Here is a 9,769-nt window from a genome sequence, read left to right on the forward strand (position 1 = left end):
ATATATATGTGTGTGACAAATAATGAAAGTGATAGAAGCTTAAAATCTTAATCATTCATTTTTTAATTAATAGTTTTAATTCGTTTGTAATATCCTTGCATAATGTAACAATTTCCCATAGTTAATATTTTCGTGGTGAGCCTCAACATAATAATAATAATAATAATAATAATAATAATAATAATATATATGTCTTATTGTAAATTTTTATCCTTCAGAGATTCCATTAAATGAGAACTTATACAATTAGCTGTCATTTTTAAGGCATGGTGAAACCTAACTTCACTAGGTAGTTAGTGTATTAAGATGTTTTTATTTCTCAAAATAGTCTCAAACACTTTTTGTTATGTACTATTGAGTTTTTTCCTAGGTATTTTTTAATGAATAATTAATTGAATTTTTTTTATGATGTATCAAATTATCAATACGAGTTGATTCAGGTGGTATATGCTTAATTTCCTTAATTTTACCATGTAGTTAGTGTATTAAAGGGTTTTTATTACTCAAAATAGTCTCAAATACTTTTTGTTATACACTATTCATACTTGAGTTTTTTCCTAGATATTTTTTAATGAATAATTAATTGAAAAGATTTTATCATGCATCAAAATATCACTACAAGTTTAGTTCAGGTGGTACATGCTTAATTTTTCTTAAGTAATGTCTCTGAGTTTAATCTAAGTTTTGTGGAAAGAAAAAATATTGGTAGGAAAGTCCTTATCATACTGTGAAGTTCCCGACTCGAACAACACTATCTCCTATGAAAAAACTTGTAATCTACATGGAAAAAACAAGTATCAAATTTGGATACCTCATTTAATATATTTGGAAGATCTACTCCTAATATTGCCATAAGTTGATTAAAGTATTTTACTCAATTAATATTATATCATCCTTATCTTTCTCTACTACCTTATGTAATTATTTTTGGGCAATAGAATCCTTTACAATATTTTGTCCTTTTTAATTCTATTATTTTGAACACCTATAGTTTCTATTCTTACCACCCAATTGCTCATATTATTAACTACAATTTTAACAGCCATGGCTCCAAGAATACTTATTAAGCAAAAAATAAAATAAAAATTATTATGGGAAAGTAGTATATTCATTAAATCAGCAAGTTGATTTTTTTAAACACTTGCTTTATCATGATACCAATTGATTACATATTTTTATCAACTATTACATCTATAATTATTATCCTTTATAATGTAATATACAACTCTCATATTTTGTTTCATACTATTAAGGTATCTATTCACCTTATAGATAAGGTACTAATCGCTTTCGAGGTGCATGGTTGTTCCTCACAATAAGTGTCGCTCACATGAATCGAACTCTTAATCTTTTGATCATCCTAGACTCTAGCGGAGCCTTACGCAACTAAAACTCTCATATTTTGTCATCATATAACTTGTTTTGGTTGTAAAAATGTCTCCTTGATGTTTTATTTGGTTTGGAGAAGAAAATGATAATAGAGTAGATGAAAAGAAAGGTTATGAGTAGAAAGAAAAGGACAAGAAATAGAGTTGTTTTTTATACTACTAAGTGTATCATCTCACCTTTTTGGATAATGAACTAATCTCTTTTGGTGTTTGTGGTTGTCATTCCCAACAAGTGGCGCTCTCATAAATTGAATCTTCAATCTTGGGGATCCAGTGAGACCTTACACCACTAGATCAACGCATTGTTGTTAGTTTTAGAGGTGTTTGGTAGAGGAGAAACAAGAGTGAAAGAGAAGAGAGAAAATGTGAGTTTTTCTTAAATATAAAATTTTACCCTTGCACATGTATGTGATAGTGTGAAGTTGATGGGGATAACTTAGTCATTTCCAAATTTTTTATTTTCTGACATACGTTCTTCTCCTATTTGAAGAGAAGAAATTTGGCATGAGACTCACCATATTTCTGTCTCTCTACTTTCTTTCATTCTACAACCAAAGATATTAAAGATATATGATAGGTTGTTTTGGAAGATGATAGTTGGTTAGAAAGTTAGGAATTAGCAAATTAAGTTTATGTTAGTTACTTGCTTTAAAAGCTTTCTTTTCATTCTTTTCTCTTGTATAAATAAGTCATATTGGCTCATTTCTTATTCAATTCATTCAATGAGAATATTATCAATCTTTGTTTCTCATTCTTCTTTCTTTAAGCTTTTTTAAGCTTTCTTTTATACACTTCTTGATTCATCAAGAAGCTTTCTTTTTATGGCTCTTACCACATTTTAACAAAAGAAGAAAGATTTACAAACTTCTCTCACTTTCTCTCTTCTCCTTTTCTCTCCACTCATATTCACCTCAACTAAAGGAAGGTGAAAAGAATATTCCTATACATATATGGATAAGAAACTACTAACATAACCTTTAATTATTAAGTTAAATTCAAATTGGATCATCTCTAACAGTTATGTCTTCAACGACTACTAAAACTATGATCTCACACAAGGAATGATATGTATTGTAACACTCCAGTTCTGACATGTGACCTCTCGGACCCATGAATATACTGAGCGTGCCACCTATTAAACTTAAATACTCCCTGCAGTATTTCATTTCCCTCCAAGGGGAGCTTTCCGCGACTCGAACCCGTGACCTCGGGGATAAATAGTCACTATACCACTGAGTCGCTACCATTAAGCTATAGTAACTATTTATCCCTAAGGTCGTTCACGGGTTTGAGTCGCGGAAGACTCCCCTTGGAGGGGAATAAAATACTGCATAGGTATTTAAGTTAATGAGTATGGCACGCTCAGTATATTAATGAACATGAGAGGTTACATGTCAAAATTGGGATATTAGATATATCATAAACCATTTTATTTATATATCATCTCGCAAGAGGTACAACTACCGGAGAGTATCTAATCAGATCGAGATAGTAAATGTTTGTTATTGTCACTAAGAAAAATACTTATGTTTAGGGGCCACAATCCCTGCCACAATTTGTGCCTGATTATATATAGTGGATTGAAGGGTTGAGGAGAAAATAGAAGTCTAAAATATTTCCTATTTATGACTTTGTGATAAATTTTTCAGTCCTCTATAGGAGCTATCTGAACATTAAGAACAACGTGCTTTTGTCTGTTAATAAAAGGAAAAACAGAAAAAAAGTAATAAGTACTTGATAGTGCCAGTATTCTAAAAATGTTCATAACCATACTACTAATCACTAATTAATATTATTTTCTATATAGTAATAATGAAATTAAATAGATAAATAAATTAAGAAGAGTAGTATTAAATATGAACTTTTACCAAATACATAATTAGGAGAGTTATAATATAATTGGTCAAAAAGTGAGAAGGGGATTATTAAATATGAACTTTTACTCATTGTAATTTTATGAGTCAGTATATGAAATAGAAAATTTCATAATCTATATATATAATTATAATTTGTGCTTTGAATCAGGAATATATATTAGCTACAAGTACTCTACATGATATCATGTTTATATATTTTTCGGGTCACTGTTTAGATAAAAAATTATTACATTATAGATGTGTCTTCTAATAATTGTTACACTAAAGAATCAAATATTGGTCTAACATGATAACCGATAATAAAGTCTTATACTATTAGACTAACATATTATTGATATTTTTTTTATATAACCAATGATATTTTCTTATCTTATAAATAAAAAATTAATTTTATTCAAGGTGTGCAACTGCCCTCTTAACGAGTATCGTTCACATAAATCAAACCTTTAACATTTTGATTTATCTGATGATCCAATAAAATGGAGATAAAAAAAAAACAAGACATGAAGATTTGATATTGTCCTTAAAGATACGCTTCCATGTGTGTGTTCTGAATGAAGATCACTGTCATCACGTGAATAACTGAACTATGTCACCAAACCTTCCATCACCCTTTACCAAATTACCAATTTTTATTTTTTTCCCATTCAAAAGTTTTACTTTTACACGAAAAACATGTATATATATCAATAGTGTAAGAATTTTATACAATATTTATTATTTATTTTTAATTATTATTTTTTCTCTTATTTGTTTTCTTTTATATATATATATATATTCTATTTATGGGGATTATTTCTTCATTGTTATTATTATATTTACATTGTTCTAGTTTTCAATGAAAATCACAATCGGAGCTATAGGAAGAGAGACCAAGATTATGTCCATATTCATGTCGCAATTTCTTGTACCGATCTAATGAGAAAGTGCCGATGAATTAAAAAGAAATTTTTTAAAAACATAAATTAATATTTTTATTTTACTTGAATGAACATAATTGACCTGAGACAAAAAACATGCTCATTTGGGAAGAGATGATCCTTATTCTAGGAAGAGACTTTCAATGATAATATGCTATCATTATAAAAATGTAGCACTATTATGAAAAGTTAAATTTTAGAAATATTGAAAAGATAGAGATTAATTTCAAACTTCTTTATTGAATGACTAAATTAAAATTTAAAATAAAATAAATGATCGAAAAAGTATTTTTATCCATAAATTATTTTTTTGTTAATATATTATTATATAGTGCAACATTACCAAACAGAAAAGTGGCATAACATATTACAGTAAAGTTTGGTCATGTGGGTGCTCCATGAAAGTATCACAACAAAATGTTAGGCACCACTCTTTTTAAAAAAAATATTTTTCATTTATTAATAAATTATGTGAGTACTTAGTTCTAATAAATGAAGTGAATTTATTCTTTATTTAATGAAAAATTGCATATTCTCATACAATAATAAATAGTTACATAAAAATTATTAAAAGATGTGAATTATTAAAGCATTCCACATTACCAACAATGTGTTAGTTTAATGGGTCCCGCTAGATCCTTAGGATGACCAAAAAGTCAAGGATTTAATTCATATGAATAATACTTTTTTGGAGAGGCAATCACCATCCCCGAAAGGTGAAAGAATACATTTGTTAGTACGAAAAAAACATTGCACATTTGCACATCCAAACCAACATTTCTTCATATTTTTCTCTCTTTTCAATTGTATTATTTAAATGAGTGATTCTATTTAAACACTATTTTTTGTTGTTACAATTTTTAAAATATTACCATATTGTAAATAAATATGTAACAAAAAATTGGACCAAAATTATTTTCTGATTTTAATGAAGGGTGCATTTATTAAGGTTTGTTTGGTATGTCTGCACCTACATGTGCTTCCACAGGGATTTTAATTGGATCAAATCAAACGTCAACCATATAAATACTAAAAATGAAAATGAAAAATAAATACTAAAAAAGCTAAGTTATTTCATTTGGTCTAGGTACATATATTTTTTGTATGAGACATTTTTTGTTTGAATCAACCTTCACAAGTTACAACATAATAGAATCAATTCTTGGAATGAAGATTTTGTCCACATATATGATTAAAACTCAAGCTATTATTTAAGAAAAAAATAGGTATATACTAAATTAAATAGCCACTATACATCATCTAAGTCACCATTATATTAAAAAAATAATGATATATTCTCTTACAAAATCTTCTTATATATAAGAAAGTGACTTGTAAATCGATCACTAAAAATTGAAGTATTATTTTGTAATGCATGTTATTTTCCCTATGATATGAGAGAATATATAATTTTGTGTACAATCAATAATATCTACCACCTTATGGACAAAAAACCTATTATCTTTTAGAGTGTGTGACTGGTTCTCCTAACAAATGTCGCTCATATTAACTGAAGTTTTAACCTTTTGATTTGTCAGGAAATCTAGTTAAACTTTACTTGATGAGACCAATACCCTGTTGGCAAACTATTATTTTTTATATTGAAAACGTATTTAAATTTAGAGAATAAAATATATTTTCATACCATGATATAATTATCTCTTTCAGTCAGTAAAAATATGACATATGTGCTATTTTGTTTAGTTTTAAAAATATTTTTGTAAAAAATAACTAAATAGAACACATGTCATGATTTTAGTAATCGTATGAGATAATTTATCTCCTTATATTAGAAGATATTTTATTCTCTTAAATTTATTACGAAAAATAGTCTAGGTGTGGATGAGAAGGAAAGAGAAAGAAAGATAATGAATAAGACCACAAAGCCACGTGGTGTGGTGTAGGGATACAATCTTCAACTGTTAAACAAGTGTTAGGTATGGTAGTTATAAACTCCAATCTCCTAGGACCAAGTCATATTCAAATTTCTCCATCTTTTTTTAATAAATCGAGTTACTCTATTAATATATCATTTATTATTTATGGGTTAATGATTATTAAATCTTAAATAAAAATAATTTACATGATAATGTGTAACTTAAAAAATATTTACATTATCGATATATATATATATATATTAAGTCTAAAAAGTCTTTAGCCATTTGTATTAATATATATCAACTTTATGCACTAATTCAATTGTTGATATAAAAGATATTATCAATTTACTCATAAAATAAGGGATAGCCGTTGTTATATAAAGAAGAAAAACTTTATTCAAGAGTTAAAAGTGACAGGTCACCTTTTTATGATTAAGATTTTTGTTATAAAAAAAATTGGTAAATTGAAAAAGAATTTGTTAATAAAATGATTTAATATTACTCAAATTATAAACATTTAATTGTTTACCCTCTTTTCCTTTTATAAACAAAACAAAATTACTTCCTAATTATCTTTAATAACGATTCATTGCAGGAGGTTCCGATTTAATAAAATTAGTAAATAATATATATACGTAGTCTTACAAAATTACTATTGCTTCCTTCCACATTAACTTTATTAAAATGAATTATTTCCCCTCCTCTTTTTTTTGAAATATTACCTATTCTCCCCTCGTGCCGAAACTATTTTTTGGTATAATCAATGTATTTTCTCTTATAGATAAAAATTGTTATCTTTTAAGGTGTATGACCATCTTTTCTAACAAATATCATTGTCATAAGTCAAATTTCTAACCTTTTAATCTACCTAAAGATTTAGTGAAATATTTAACTACTAAACTAACGTCTTATTAATCGGAGAAGATAAATATAATAACAAGACATATGAAGCATATTACGTAATGTTGAATAAATACATTATCTTAATAGGAATTCAACTTTTTCTTAGCTAAATGTCACAAGTTTAGATTTCATAGAATACAATTAAGAAAGAGACAATAGAAAAAAGAAAAAACTATGATATACGACTTGAGGGGTTTGGATTAGGACATCGACATGCTAATGGAATAAAAATCTTCTATATCAAATTTTCTGTATTATTTTTTCATTAATAAAAAACGACTAATTCATTTAAAAAATTCATAGGAACACTTAAAGTCATGTAATTTAATAAAATCAATGAATTAAGTGTCCATTTCTCAATAATAACAAAGAAAATGATAAAGATTTTTCTTGTATAATCAATAGTATTCACTCAGAGTACATGTTTGATTCCCCTTAGTAAGAGGTCATAGGTTCGAGTTTTGTGGATGAAAAAATACTCACTGGAAGAGTTAGCCTCACATACTTGTAGATGTTCCCAGCTCGGACATGATTGTCTCAAATGTAATGATACATGTGAGAAACCAAAAAATAGTATCCATTCATCCTATGAGTAAACTAATCTCTTTCGAGATGTGTAATTTCCTTTCTCAACACATGTTATTCACATAAATCGAATCTTTAATCTTTTAGTCTATCAATAAATTCAACAGAATCATACATTACTAGCTCAATGGGTTGTATGTGGATAAAGAAAATTTGAATTTATCATAACTTGAGAAAGAGGAATTAAATGATAAAATTGAAATATTTGAAAATAAACACGTGGCGTCGCGTGGGAATGAAAACAACAACTAGTGTGGTGTGTTGTATCTGACAAGGAAACTCAGCCAACAAAATCAATATAGTAAATGTCACACTTTCGGACGGGGACCTACTGTCCCAAACCATGTCCCTGACCAATCACAATGAAGCAAAACTGATAAAGTTATGAATATTTAATTTTTTTAACTGACATGATATAATATAATTGGTCTGGAACAGAATTTGAGACATAATTTGGAACAACAGATTCTTGTCCGATATTTTCTATTCTTAGGATGGGGCTCTAAGAATACTTCATTGAACCATACTTTGTCTTATTAATTCTATACATTATTTATTAATCTCTATTTATATTTTTCTTGCTAACATGTGTTGGTGCATCTAACAAATGTTTTAGCTTTTGAATCATATGGAACTTAGATATATTTTTTAAATTGATGTATGTGAAAATAAAGTATTGGAAGAGATTTATTTTACTCATTTGGTTTTTTTTGAAACCACCTTATAAGAAGGGAAAATAATAGATATTTTTCAGGAAATGGAAGCAAGAGAAAAGGTTGAGTTTTTAGAGGATAAGGTTGATGAAAAATGAATCTTTTATATTTTCTAATTGATTTTAAATTGTGTTTATGTATTAAAAATCTATTGCAACTAAAATATGAATAATGATATGTTGTCTCAAATTTTGTCTCATATAATGTTATACACTAATAATAATGGAAGTTCTAAAAAATTGATTAGTGTATCATGCATGTTCTTGTTGGTGTGACTATGAAACAAAATTTGAAACAACAAATCTTTATTATTAAAACACATTATACTATATTGTCTTCTTTGTGGTCATAATATCTCTATTGCGACAAGTTCCCTGATTTGTGTTGTTATATGGTGTTGGATTTATTCAAGAGTGAAGTCTTATATTTGATATGCGTGGATGAGTGAAATAGTTTATAAATAGGAAAAACTCATGAAATTAATGCCTCAAAGTTTTGGTTCAAGATATAGTGTTTCATTTTTCCATACTCATGTAACAATGGAACTCCCCGGTGGTTGGAGGCTCCCTGGTCGCAGGTCCTAAATCGTGTCTCACTCTATGTCCCAAATCAATCAGAATGTTTCATTTTATTACTTTTTGTTTATAAATTTTTTACTTTATCCACCTGTTAATATACGATTTATATGAGATAGAAAATGAGACACAGTTGGAGACAAGTGATCCTATCCCCAGGTAAGATCCAATATAGCTCTAATTTTCAATTCACTCGTTATTTTCCTTTCTTCTTTCTACCACCAATTGTATCCTTCACATTATATATAAAGAATTAAACATTTTTATGATACGTGATTGCCCCTCTTAAACTCAACTCGAAAATGGAAACTTAACAAAAATCAGTGAAGGGATAATGTCGGCATGATTCCTGCACCAAATGAACATGCACTGGATTCTTTGTCTAGCGTTTTTGGTCAAAATTATATCCTACATGATAATTTGTTGACTTTCTTCAGCACTTGTTCTTTGATTTTGTTTTTTTATATATTCACATCATAAAGTTTAAGTCTTCTATGTTAATGTAATCAATTCATGTACACCATTTCTTTCATTTTTTTGATTGGGTTTTCTCTAATAACAACTATGTTTTGAGTAAGTAAAAGGATTTGCAATTTTGAACATGACCAAGGGTTTTTCTATAATAGGGTTTGAGTGTTAGAATTAAGAATGTAATATAATATAGAAAAAGGAACATATTGACCTTAACCTAATTAAGAGTTCTTAGAGATATTGAGAAATTGTAAATTTATATCTTATACAATATTTTATAGATTTAATATGTATACACTAACAGTGTAAGTGCTTTTTACACTGTCAGAAAATCTCCACCATTCATATGTTAGTTAGTATTGACTTTCAAACAAAATTATTACAAATCAATGGTGGATGATGTGTCGACGATGTAAAAAACTTTACACTGTCAGTGCATAGATTTTAAACTCATATT

The sequence above is a fragment of the Lupinus angustifolius genome, chromosome LG06, assembly GCF_001865875.1.
Source record: "Lupinus angustifolius cultivar Tanjil chromosome LG06, LupAngTanjil_v1.0, whole genome shotgun sequence".
Lineage (NCBI taxonomy): Eukaryota > Viridiplantae > Streptophyta > Magnoliopsida > Fabales > Fabaceae > Lupinus > Lupinus angustifolius.